The 14736-nt window shown below is 34.7% G+C and overlaps 1 pseudogene across 1 annotated transcript in view; it reads right to left on the bottom strand.

Annotated features, from left to right (window-relative positions):
* The window catches only part of LOC143257772 (SLIT-ROBO Rho GTPase-activating protein 1-like), a 28162-nt pseudogene continuing 13426 nt past the window's right edge, over window positions 1-14736 (bottom strand). Inside the window, exons 4-13 of the transcript XR_013031995.1 lie at window positions 11475-11653; window positions 11099-11333; window positions 10899-10959; window positions 10702-10779; window positions 10417-10551; window positions 9660-9765; window positions 8141-8362; window positions 6192-6280; window positions 3292-3473; window positions 1-1994 (exon numbers count right to left, since the gene is read on the bottom strand). The product of XR_013031995.1 is annotated as an SLIT-ROBO Rho GTPase-activating protein 1-like (transcript). The remainder of the gene's footprint in view (window positions 1995-3291; window positions 3474-6191; window positions 6281-8140; window positions 8363-9659; window positions 9766-10416; window positions 10552-10701; window positions 10780-10898; window positions 10960-11098; window positions 11334-11474; window positions 11654-14736) is intronic.

Raw genomic sequence — 14736 nt, 5'->3', positions numbered from 1 at the left:
TATTGTAATTGGATTTAATAACTGAAGATTTTTACATAAAAACACATGATTCACACGTGTATATATAGATTACACACAACATTCTGCTAGTGCACAATAATTGGATCACACAACATTCTGTACAAACCTGTATATAATACAATACTTTACTTCAAAGTTATTTAGACAATAAAATCATAATCAAAGTATTTCCCTACACAGTAAATAAAAGGTATTTCTAAATGCAAGCATACACACCAATCACTTGGATGTTCTGATACGTTTGAAGTACATACAATTTCTGATAGATGTTTCAGATAAGTTACATGCAAGAACCATGACGTTATGAAGACTATATCTTGTTTTCTATGAGTAATAGATTTATATTATAAAGTATGTGATATAATTTAGTAGCTTATAAATCTTTGAATCACAGAAATAACATACAAAAAGATTAAAAAATACAGGAAAATCCAATTCTCTTCTGGCCAATGGACACATTACTGATACCTCTAAAAATGTGTAATTTATAGAATATCATAAATCTTTTTGAAAAAGGAAATTGTTACAATGACAGTAAAGCTGTATATACTCTTTGTTCTACCACAGTTTAACTGAAATAGAAGATATCAAATACCAACATATTATTTTGAGATCAGTCATGTATGCTACAGAGGATAAATGTTGTCTTTTATTACTCACTCTCAACACGTGTAATTATCTCAACTGCACGTGTTTTTGATTCTTGGAAACAAAACAATTTAATAGTTTGTTCCTTTATTGCCTGTAATTTGTTTTACAGAAACAGAAATTAACTTATTTTACTAGGTAGACCCTTATTTCTTCTCAGTTCACCATAATTTTCAAAATAACTTGAGATATTTGTTCCACAATATTGGTTTCAGTGATATGCTGGAACTTCTTGTGTAGGTTGCTCTTCAAAGTTTTATTATCCCCACGTTTCTACATTCCAACTTTATGTTTAACATGAGGTTCACTTGTATTCTCTCTCTGGAAATCTCAGTGGTTGAGAAGGAAGTGTTGGCTTTTTCATTACTGGGGGCTTAACTTTGGGCAGAAGCTTGGTATGTGAAATAGCTCTTGTATGTACTTCTTCTGAACTCTGGTTATCCGAAGAATTGATGGAATGTTTCTTGTCTTCTACCTCCCATTTAAAATTCAGAGGGACTTCGGATGTGGGCTTCATCTGATCTTCTGTTTGAGGAACCACTGTGAACATTGTACTTGAACTAGACTCCTCGGTATTTTCAGATTTCGTCCAAACCTTGACTGGCACGGTTGACTTTAGCCCAGGTCGAGAACCACCTTTCTTAAGAGTGCCCTGATGTGAAAGAGCAAATCTTTCTGCTGTGGTCAATTCTGGACTGTTGACATGAGAGGGTGAGCTTTCTTTCTTTTCCTCTGAACACTTATTCAAGGGTAAATCAAATCTACATGAACTATATGGAAGACCTCTAACAAGGTCTGGAGTACCTTTGCTAGATGAAAGGGTAGTTTCTTTTGAATCTGTAGAACTAATTCCTGCTAACTCATCTGCTTTACCTTTAGCAGACTCAACATACGATGAAAAGTTAGGGATAAAGTCCTTCACTTGCCTATTCTCTTCTTTTTCAGGGAAACTTGTATCTTTAGCCATCACTGGACTTTCATCTTGTGCTAGGTCTTCCATTGCTTTTCCTACACTGCTAGAATGAACAAGTTTGGGTTGATTAAACTCACCAGAAGCAGAAAGTTGAACTTTGTGTAGAGTGGAAGGGCTGAGGCTGAGCCTTCGCTGGCAGTTTAGGGAATGTAAAGAACCAATCCCAGAGCTGGACGTCGAGCTCGACGGTAATGTGGACAGCGAATCTGGAAAAAACGTGTCGGACCCTTCTTCTGGTACGTGTATGTCAACAGAAGGTTTGGGACTCGCACTGTAGCCTGACAACGAGTCGCTACTGCTACTTGTACGTCTCTCACTACCATCGTGACTGATTTTATCTCTGTCTTCATCCCTGACATGGACAGAGTGTACTTTTAGCTCACAAGATTAATACACTCAAAATGTGTTATAAATGTCTAAACAAACACTATACTAGTAACATACTGAAACTGGTTTTAACCACTGTTTAACTTGTACCATTCCAGTGTAAGTTTATTCAGAGCTAGCTGCACAACTCCCTGCCATTAATATACTCCATTTTTACAAATTAGTGTTAAATTCATAACTGGATAATAAATCATTGGACTATTCTTTTAACATTTTATCTGATATATTATCAGGTTAACTTCCCAAGATTATCAGTGTATCACTTCTTTTATTATCCAAGAAAAGGAAGTCACTGATAGAATGTCAAAATATTTCACCAAGAGGAGGAAAGAAACACATTTAATACTGGAGAGTGAAAAACAATGTTGAAATCTGGTCTAATGTAGTTAACATTCAATGAGCAACATATTAAATCACAGTGAAAGACTAGGGACTTTTCTTCATTCTTACAAATCCTCTAGGGCAACCTGTGGGGTAAAAATGCTATATCACAAGGCAGTGTTTTTCTACATTTTTAGCAGTAGCATCCCCTACCACATCAGCAAAGTTTCGATTTCACTTAACATTTAAATGATTTTCACGTGTTAACAGCAACATCAACATTTTCTTTACCCGTTTTTAATAATTTTCAAATTAAAAAATGTTTGTAACAGCAAGCAAATGTGAGAGCAAATAAAAAATCAGTGAAAATTGACAGGTTATCATTGTGTCCAACACTTCCGTTTCTACTCACATTATCTGTGAACTCTTCCATGACCCCTCCAGTCACTAGTATGCCTCAATTTGCAAAACACCATTACAAAGTGAAGTTGGTCTTTTATGTTACAGTGCAATAAACAGACAATGATAACACAAGAAAAATCCATACTGGAATGGTTTGCAGTTCTTTAGTTTTAAAACTCAACTGCACACCTTGGAATGATGTACCTGGACATCTACAACCACACTCAATCCTTTAAAAGGCAGACAAAGTGCAGAATATAAACTATCAATCATCGAACAGTAACAACAAAAACGCAACCAATCAGTAATGACACTTAGGTGATTATTACATTTATATACTTGTTACCATGACAACTGTTGCTCAGTTTGCGACTGGGAATCAACTTTCTACCAGACAATGTTGCCTGTCATTACTCGATGTTGGGAGACAACTCTAAATTTGTGTTTCTGTATAAATTCTTCATAAACTCACAATTGATTGTATTTTTAAATCATTATTCTGAAAGAAAGTTGAAGAGGAAATAAAAATAAAATCTTACTTCAATTTCAGAAAGATAAAGTTGTCCGGCACAAGTCCTTCTCTCCCATTAAAACTTCCTTTCCACCACTTGGTAGAGACTTGGGAGTACAACTGTAGAACGTCACCCTGCTTAAAGGAGAGTTCACGATCCGTTCGGGCCACAGAAAGTCTGCTGGGCCACACCTTCGAGAATTTCACATTCTACAGATAATACAATAACTTCTTTTACAGTCCATGTAACCAAGAGTTAAACATTTATAAGTTGGACATACATCTCAACCACTACTCTGAAAACACTTCAACATTTACTGGATCACAGTTGAGGCTTTCCATATACATCTTATAACAGGGAACATGTTACACAAACACAATCAAGGTGTGGTTCCTTCTAATCAGTAACCACTTTCAAGTATCCTATGGATGTAGATAATAATTTATACTGGGAATGTTTTGTCAAATGAATCTTCTGAGAATTACAAATGAAGATGAATCCACAATATATTTTAAATGAGGACTACAGAACTTAAGATAAATGTTTCCTTGGTCACTGTTTTCACTTATTGACATTTAAAACAACAGCTGAAGTATTTTGTCTATCAAAAATGATTTCCACACGTTACTCAGCACTGAATAATTTAAAAAATAAATCAGTAACAGACAAGATGGTGCAAAGAACACGTCAACCATGTGAAAATAAACAGTGATTTGTCTACTGTTATTTGTAAATAACTTCTAGAAATGTCACATGTTTATAGCATTACATGCCTGAAAACAGAATGACACAAACAGCTGAAGTAAAACAGAAATTAAGGAGTTTAATATTTAGAATATTATAGTTAATTGAACAAGTAACACATCTTCACCTTAACTACTGAAAGCAACTGTAAATGGCTGAACTAGGAATTGAACCCCAAAACTTTCTACTGTGTGTCCATAAATTTATCACTGTACCAAAAGGGACTTGGCAAATGATTCAGCTATTTTGATCCCACTAGCAACAACTATATTCTTTAAAATTAACTGTTACTTCATGAATTAAATGTTTAATAAACATGTATTTATTTAATTAAGTCTTGTGTGCCACATGTTCTTTAGTTTAATTACATCAATATATTTTTATTTTAACTACCACACAACGATGTTCAATTTTGATAGTAATTGTGGTATTTAGGTATTAAACACTGGTTTTGGTGGCAACTGTTAGTAGTAAGTATTATGATTTACAATATCTCACTGTTAAGAGTGAAGCGATACTAATGAAGTGTATCATATTATAACCCCATAGTCATGATAAACTGACCCTATAGGCATCAGACTAAATTTTTAAATATTATGTCCAGAAGATGGTGATTAGTAGAAATAAACTATGTAACTCTAATATTCAGAAAATGTTTTCATATTTGAATTCCACGAGAGTACTGAAAAAAAAAAGTTAGTTGTATATAGCAGTAATGGTTTTAGAGGTTTCAGTGTATCCAGCTTCTCTAGAATTATAACCTTACTTTCTTCTGACCTAATTCTGTTCTGACCTCTCAGGACACTTGTCCTTCTTATTAATAGTTAAAATGATGTTGAAAGTGGAGTAATAAGATATACTTTATTCGGACATGAATCCAAAGGTAACCAACATCTAAAAACACCAATCTGCTTTCTATGTTTATGTTCCTATCATTTTATAGATTTATCTTATGGGTATATTTCTTCAACTAAAAAAATAATTTTATTTTATATTGTATTATTGGATTACAGTTACATAGCCTGATGCATCCAATTCACCTCTGTCTTTTTTTAAAACTAAATTTGGGTCAGTTTTTGTGACCAAGGGGTCATAAAAGTTATTAAATGTCAAAGCATCATCAATGAGTCCTCACAACATACTAGCACATAATAACAAGCAGTCACCAATATACAGTGAGGACATTTATAAGTGACTGCATGCTGTTATGTATCTGTTTTTCACTGTATACAGTGGAAAACGGGTGCTTCTGACTGATATGTTGATATTTTATAGAGCATACAGAAAAGCAAGAATGTTAATCTAACCAAAGTTAAGATCTAAAAGGACTTTTTTAAACCTACCTAACTCTACCAAGTGAAATTAAAAACATAATATCAACTTTCATTCAGAGCTTAATACTGAAAATATACAAATCTTAAATACCCTTATCATTACATCTATACTAAAGTTTTGTTATTTATCTTTAAAGAATGTTCAACTAACTTGGTGAAAATCTTATGTCTTGTCACTTAGGTTCCCACTTAATGGACAAAAGTACAGTTTTTAATTTTAACCCTATATTCGTCAGAAGATTAATTTTAATATTAATTATTTTGTTGTTCGTTAGTCCTCTGTTTGTCAGAAGATTAATTTTAATATTAATTATTTTGTTAGTCCTCTGTTTGTTAGATTAATTTTAATGTTAATTATTTTGTTGTTAGTCCTCTGTTTGTCAGAAGATTAATTTTAATGTTAATTATTTTGTTGTTCGTTAGTCCTCTGTTTTCAGAAGATTAATTTTAATAATTATTTTGTTGTTTGTTAGTCCTCTGTTTGTTAGATTAATTTTAATGTTAATTATTTTGTTGTTCGTTAGTCCTCTGTTTGTCAGAAGATTAATTTTAATGTTAATTATTTTGTTGTTCGTTAGTCCTCTGTTTGTCAGAAGATTAATTTTAATATTAATTATTTTGTCGTTCGTTAGTCCTTTGTTTGTCAGAAGATTAATTTTAATGTTAATTATTTTGTTGTTTGTCCTCTGTTTGTCAGAAAGAAACATCATTGAGATCCTATATAGAAACAGTATTTATATCAAACAAATTTCCATTATTGCGTTTTCAAAATCATCTGCTCAAAAAGTACTTTAGGCATCTTCAATGTAATTGAAACTTATGTTTCTAACAAGACAATAAAGTTATTACCATCTTCGCTAGCAAGAATCTCTGGTTCAGAACTGTCCATGGTATCAAGATCATCAGAACACTGGTCAACTGGAGAGTCACCAACATCACTAACCATGAAAACACACAACATAAATGTAACTTCACATAAACAAACATACTTTACAGATTATTATTAGTCGTTAAATATGTGGCTTTTCTATGTACGTTTTTAGATAAGAACATTTTTTGTCAGTATTATAATACCTGAAATCATACATGTCTGCAGTGTAAGTTTATATTATATACACTAACTAAACACAGTAACGTCAACATTCACTCAGAATACACAATGTGTATAAAATCATGTTTATATTATATACACTAACTAAACACAGTAACGTCAACATTCACTCAGAATACACAATGTGTATAAAATCATGTTTATATTATATACACTAACTAAACACAGTAACGTCAACATTCACTCAGAATACACAATGTGTATAAAATCACGTTTATATTATATACACTAACTAAACACAGTAACGTCAACATTCACTCAGAATACACAATGTGTATAAAATCACGTTTATATTATATACACTAACTAAACACAGTAACGTCAACATTCACTCAGAATACACAATGTGTATAAAATCACGTTTATATTATATACACTAACTAAACACAGTAACGTCAACATTCACTCAGAATACACAATGTGTATAAAATCACGTTTATATTATATACACTAACTAAACACAGTAACGTCAACATTCACTCAGAATACACAATGTGTATAAAATCACGTTTATATTATATACACTAACTAAACACAGTAACGTCAACATTCACTCAGAATACACGATGTGTATAAAATCACGTTTATATTTTATACACTAACTAAACACAGTAACGTCAACATTCACTCAGAATACACGATGTGTATAAAATCACGTTTATATTTTATACACTAACTAAACACAGTAACGTCAACATTCACTCAGAATACGATGTGTATAAAATCATGTTTATATTTTATACACTAACTAAACACAGTAACGTTAACATTCACTCAGAATACACAATGTGTATAAAATCATGTTTATATTTTATACACATTAACACAGTAATCTTTAAATATCTGAAACTTAGGACTTGTTTTCTTTCTTTCGTTATAATTAAACATACATTATAAACTTTGGTTTTAGACAAAAGATAAACCTAACCATTTGATACTGTTCAATTTGTTGTTACAACATTTTCTGCCCAACATTTATATCAAGTTATACTTTTAGCATCACGAGTCTTCAGATATACTGTGGGGCACATCTGTTGGTTTTAACAGTTCTTCATAAAAAAGATGGTAAGTGTTAACAATAACTGAGTAATGGAATAATTCATCCTTACAAAGTTTGTAAGTCTGCAATTCTTCCTATCAACAGAAACTTACAGCAACCAAAACTGCAACAATTATATATTATATTGATAAATACACTATATATTGGCAGTCAAAGTAATAAAAATATTGAAAGTCTAACCTAAACACCCTACAACAGTTAAAACATTTATTCTTAACTTGTTCGTGAACATTACATAAAAAAAAATATAGGTATTCATACAAAATTGTAATACAGACTAGTAATTCTTTATAAATCGATTTAATAGTTATTTAAGTGCCCTATATCCCAAAACAAAGTTCAAAACTTAAGACTTCTTTCACTGAACTGTATAAACAAAGTTTTATATTTTTTTTTCAGAGTATAATCTTCTTTAGTTATTTACAGTCAGGTTAGTAGAAAATAAACATAACAAACAGTAGAAACATATCACGTACTTTTCATCTGGAACATTGAGACTGATGTACTTAGTAGAAAATAAACATAACAAACAGTAGAAACATATCAATGTACTTTTCATCTGGAACATTGAGACTGATGTACTTAGTAGAAAATAAACATAACAAACAGTAGAAACATATCACGTACTTTTCATCTGGAACATTGAGACTGATGTACTTCTCGTAGACCATCCCACCATCTTTTGAAAAGATCTCTTCTTGGTAGATAATTATGTTTTTAATAAGTTCATTGAAGAGGTTTTGATTCTGGACCTGGTTTTTGTCCTCTGGTATTGGCAGCAAAGATGGCCCAAAGCAAGTAGCCAAGTTGTGAGGGTCCATCATATTTTCATCACTAGATTCTGAAACACTAACAGACAAAGAAAAGAAAAAAAAAAGCATCTCATATAGAATCATCGAGATTGAATAAACAAACTGACAACAAGATAAGTAAGTATATTACAGGTGTACCAACAGATACACAAACTGACAACAAGATAATTAAGTGTATTGTACAGGTGTACCAACAGATACACAAACTGACAACAAGATAATTAAGTGTATTACAGGTGTACCAACAGATACACAAACTGACAACAAGATAAGTAAGTATATTGTACAGGTGTACCAACAGATACACAAACTGACAACAAGATAATTAAGTGTATTACAGGTGTACCAACAGATACACAAACTGACAACAAGATAAGTAAGTATATTGTACATGTGTACCAACAGATACACAAACTGACAACAAGATAAGTAATATATTGTACAGGTGTACCAACAGATACACAAACTGACAACAAGATAAGTAAGTATATTGTACAGGTGTACCAACAGATACACAAACTGACAACAAGATAAGTAAGTATATTACAGGTGTACCAACAGATACACAAACTGACAACAAGATAAGTAAGTATATTTTGTACAGGTGTGTACCAACAGACACACAAACTGACAACAAGATAAGCAAGTATATTTTGTACAGGCGTGTACCAACAGATACACAAACTGACAACAAGTATATTTTGTACAGGTATACCAACAGATACACAAACTGACAACAAGTATATTTTGTACAGGTATACCAACAGAACCACCTGTCAGGTAAAGTGAATATACTAATTCAGACAAATAAATACCAGTCAGTTTATAAGAAATAAACGTCCTGGGTTTAGACACACAAAACAGAAGGAAATCATACAATTTAAGCCATTACACACTATCACTAAGAACAGAATTAATATTTGAAATAAATTCTTTAAACAAGCCACAAATATCTACAAAGTGAGGCCTTGTTACAGACTCTCATCTGATAATATGACTTTAACAAAGACACATAGTAAAGTACAATAGAATCCTCACTTTAATCACACCCACATTCTGACTTCACTATATGTTGCACAAAAACCTCTTAATGTAAAAAAATACATCAAGAAAAACAAAGTTTCGTTAAAAATCCCCGTTAAAATTTGTAAAAAATACTGAAATACACAGAGACATAAGAATAACCAATCTCTGTTTGTTACTTTCTGAAGAAACTACATCTCATGAATTAAACTTTATACTGTTTTATCATTATTATTAATTATGTATTCTTTAATGAAGAGTCATGTTTGTCTCAATTCACTCCTTTGTTTTAACAAGATATAAAAACTTACTGATTTAAGAAGGCAAACAGGTAGCGAAGTACAACATAAACTGGTCGTGGAAGACTCGCCACAACGTCTCTAACCTTATTGATGAAATCAGATTTAAATTCAACCTCTGAAATGATAAGGAACATACCAGTTAATGGTACAATTTTATTAGTTTGGAGATGTTTTCAACATCCATGATATCAAACTGTTTTAGACATAAATACACATCCAATAAAACGTTCCTCGCACAACTGAAACTTGAAGTATGCAATTTGATATCACGCACCTCCTTACATCGAAGGTTAGCATGACTATAACATAAAAAGATAATTTCAGTTGACACACACAAACCAAATGCAATATGTATGAAATACATGTATTATGAACTAGTCAGATACCAAAAGAGAACTACGTTATAGCAACTACTATTACTATCTACAACTGACCAATTACATCCAAGCTATACTGAAAGTGAATCATCTAACAGCTGCAGAGACACATACTTCAAGAAGGTTATTCTTTTCTTTATCTGACCAACATTTAAAAGCAGTGTCTGGATCAAGACAAGAATAAGAGTTGTGTTTTATAATTATTTGTAAGAAAAAAACATGACAAAGTGAAAGAATGTTGAACGTTTTATAAGATAAAATTTAAAAAAGGAAATAGTAACCTTCCCTAACTTGTGTTATACATACAAATCATTTTTAGACAAATAAACATCTCTTTCAACTGATCTGGTTTCATAAAATCCAAAACTGGTAAACAAAATTAAACTTACGACTTATTTCAACCAGCTGATCGAAGAAATAAACTGGAAACAAGGGTTCACGTAGCTCTCTTAGATACAGTTTCAACACTCCCGCAACTGAGTTAATGTCACTTGGGTCTGTCATGTCTGCTAGTGGATCCTCTCCTACTCCAAAACAATTACAGTTTTGCTAAGACTAATCCAGTGTTTGATACTCTAGTAGTGTACCTTAATACATTTCATTTCTATCAAATTCAAAGTTTAGCTCTTTTCACCATTAACTTTATATACATGATGTGTAACATAACATTATACCTCTCTCGAATGCATCCTTCAGATTGTTGATTTCAACTTGCGAGCCAGATACCCTAAATACTCCCTGATGATGTAAACCTGAAAGTGACAAACATACAAAAGTAGCAGTTGACAAGAACATACATCATTCATAATTGTTTGTGTCAGTTCCTAAAACCTGTTAATGAAGAAACACTAGAATTAACTTAGCTACTCACCATACAAGTTGATTATCCTGATACAACTACGGATGATAAGAGGAATTTCCTGGTTTGTTGCCTGTTAAAACATAAAGATTAGAAATCTTAGTAAAAAACACTTGTTAAAAGTAGGACTATAAGCATAAAACATTGAGTAATTTTCTAGATAACGATACATAACTGATAATTTTACACACAAATAATCAGTCAATATTTACCTCTAAATATTCCTCCAAGCTTCCACCAAACAGCATTGGTTGACCAACCACCAGTGTTTGACCAATTCGCTTCTTCCTCGTTCTATGGGGTAATGTATGTGGTCGTGAACCGCAAGAGATAGTGACACCCACTAGCTGACATGACAGCTTCATCTGCTAATTCACGACGCATAACTTCAGCTTTGGCTTGTAGACGTGCTATCAAGTTGCTGTCTAGGGTATACTTTTGAAATTTCTAAAAAGGAATTATTTTTATACAAAACAAATTAAACACACACAGCATATCACTTCTGTCATTTACAAACACTGTAAAATTATTGATAAAATGTTGACAACAGGAAAAATCAATAAACTTACTTCAACAATAACAACTTACATATAAATAAAAGTCTTCAGTTTCTTGTCTGTCAGCTCGTAGCTTGAGAGCAAGCGCTTCTAGCTGTTTGAGACCATTTTATCATTACTTTCATCGGTAAACAGAGAAGAGCAGTCATAATCTTTAATACTAATCATTTCCAACAGAGAACGCTCTGCAGTCTCAAGAGTTTTCCAAACCTAATCATAAACAAATTTTAAAAGTATCATCACTCTAAATGGGTAATATATTGGTACTATTAAGTATTTTCTAAAATTAAATCCAATACAGATTACACACACACAGTTGAACAAAGTGGGTGTTGCCAGTAGCAGCTACAGATTACACACACACAGTTGAACAAAGTGGGTGTTGCCAGTAGCAACTACAGATTACACACACACACAGTTGAACAAAGTGGGTGTTGCCAGTAGCAGCTACAGATTACACACACACAGTTGAAAAAAGTGGGTGTTGCCAGTAGCAGCTACAGATTACACACACACCACAGTTGAACAAAGTGGGTGTTGCCAGTAGCAGCCACAGATCACACACACACACAGTTGAACAAAGTGGGTGTTGCCAGCAGCAGCCACAGATCACACACACACACAGTTGAACAAAGTGGGTGTTGCCAGTAGCAGCTACAGATTACACACACACACAGTTGAAAAAGTGGGTGTTGCCAGTAGCAGCTACAGATTACACACACACAGTTGAACAAAGTGGGTGTTGCCAGTAGCAGCCACAGATTACACAGCTACAGATTACACACACAGTTGAACAAAGTGGGTGTTGCCAGTAGCAGCAGATTACCATCAACACCAGTTGAACAAAGTGGGTGTTGCCAGCAGCAGCAGACACACCACACACAGTTGAACAAAGTGGGTGTTGCCAGTAGCAACTACAGATTACACCACACACAGCCGAACAAAGTGGGTGTTGCCAGTAGCAGCCACAGATCACACACACAGTTGAACAAAGTGGGTGTTGCCAGTAGCAGCCACAGATTACACACACACAGCCGAACAAAGTGGGTGTTGCCAGTAGCAGCCACAGATTCACAACAATAACACACAGCCGAACAAAGTGGGTGTTGCCAGCAGCAGCCACAGATCTTACAGAACAAAGTGGGGTTGCCAGCTAGCAGCCGCCAGACACAACACACAGCCGAACAAAGTGGGTGTTGCCAGCAGCAGCCACAGATCATTAACACATCACACAGCCGGAACAAAGTGGGTGTTGCCAGCAGCAGCCACAGATCACACACAACAGTTGAACAAAGTGGGTGTTGCCAGCAGCAGCCACAGATCACACACACACAGCCGAACAAAGTGGGTGTTGCCAGCAGCAGCCACAGATCACACACAGTTGAACAAGTGGGTGTTGCCAGCAGCAACAGATTACACACACACAGCCGAACAAAGTGGTGTTGCCAGTAGCAGCTACAGATTACACAATACACACAGTTGAACAAAGTGGGTGTTGCCAGTAGCAGCAATTACAGATCATTACCACACACAGTTGAACAAAGTGGGTGTTGCCAGCAGCAGCTACAGATTACACACACACACAGTTGAACAAAGTGGGTGTTGCCAGCAGCCACAGATTACACACAACACAGAACAGCGGTAGTGGGTGTTGCCAGCAACCACAGATTACACACACAACAGTGAACAAAGGTGTTGCCAGCAGCAGCTACAGATACACACACAACACAGCCGAACAAAGTGGGTGTTGCCAGCAGCAGCCTACAGATTACACAACAACAACAGAACAAAGTGGGTGTTGCCAGCAGCAGCTACACACACACACACAGTTGAACAAAGTGCGGTGTGCCAGTGCAGCTACAGATTACACACACACAGTTGAACAAAGTGGGTGTTGCCAGCAGCAGCTACAGATCACACACACACAGTTGAACAAAGTGGGTCGTTGCCAGCAGCAGCTACAGATCTATAACAACCACAACAGCCGAACAAAGTGGGTGTTGCCAGCAAGCAGCCACAGATCAATAACACAACACAGCTGAACAAAGCGGATGTCAGCAGCAGCAGCTACAGATCACACAACAACACAGTTGAACAAAAGCTAGTGCTGGCCAGCAGCAGCCGCAGATGATCACAACACATAACAGCCGGAACAAAGTGGGCGTTGCCAGGTGCTGCGCTACAGATAGCAGCCACAGATTCAACAGCCACACACACAGTTAGATCACACCAATACACAGCCGAACAGTGGACAGTTGCCAATGCAGCCCACAGATCATTAATCATACACACACAGTTGAACAAAGCAAGTGTTGCCAGTAGCAGCCACAGATTACACACACACAGTTGAACAAAGTGGGTGTTGCCAGTAGCAGCTGCCACAGATTACACACACACACAGTTGAACAAAGTGGGGTTGCCAGTAGTTGCTACAGATTACAGCAGCAGTTAAACAGTGGGTGTTGCCAGTAGCAGCCAACAGATTACACACAGTTGAACAAAGTGGGTGTTGCCAGTAGCAGCTACAGATTACACACACACACAGTTGAACAAAGTGGGTGTTGCCAGCAGCAGCTACAGATTACACACACACAGTTAAGAACAAAGTGGGTGTTGCCAGAACAGAACAGTGAATTAAAGTGGGTGTTGCCAGTAGCAGCTACAGATTACACACACACAAAAGTGGGGTGTTGCCAATAGCAACAGATTACACACATAATAGGGTGTTGCCAGTAGCTGGCCAAAGGAAATGTAAACCATTCTTCTTGTGCCAATTAATTGTTTTTAAAGTAAATATTTCTCGTATTTTTCCCCCTGACCTTGGCAACAAACAGTAACTTTAAGAAAAACGTTACCTGATATTCTACAAACGTTTTCTTAATGTTTATACTGATTCAAAAACAGTCCTAATGGATCCACAAACCTCAAAGCCTCATCCTTGTCTGTTTCTAATCTATATCTCATCTTGGTCAGTTCAATATTATACATTTCTAATAGTAGATAAAAAACAAAATCCTTTTAACTCCATCTAGTGCCACAATTGAGAGTTACTAATGGGAAACTTTAACAATCTTTAATAACTTGACTCAAATTCACAAGTAATCAATCACTTAGCAATACGATACCTTATTACTACAATAGCAATACTCTGATAAGTGAATAACCCAACAAATGTGTAAAACAATAACACATTGTGCTACTCCATGCTTAAGTTTATAACAACTCTAAACATAAAATAACTAACTTTGTACAAACAAGTAGTTTGTACTAAAATATATACTTCTATATTTTTT

This window comes from Tachypleus tridentatus, chromosome 7 (genome assembly GCF_004210375.1).
Source record: "Tachypleus tridentatus isolate NWPU-2018 chromosome 7, ASM421037v1, whole genome shotgun sequence".
Classification (NCBI taxonomy): Eukaryota; Metazoa; Arthropoda; class Merostomata; order Xiphosura; family Limulidae; genus Tachypleus; species Tachypleus tridentatus.
This window is presented reverse-complemented; position numbering and strand designations above follow the sequence as displayed.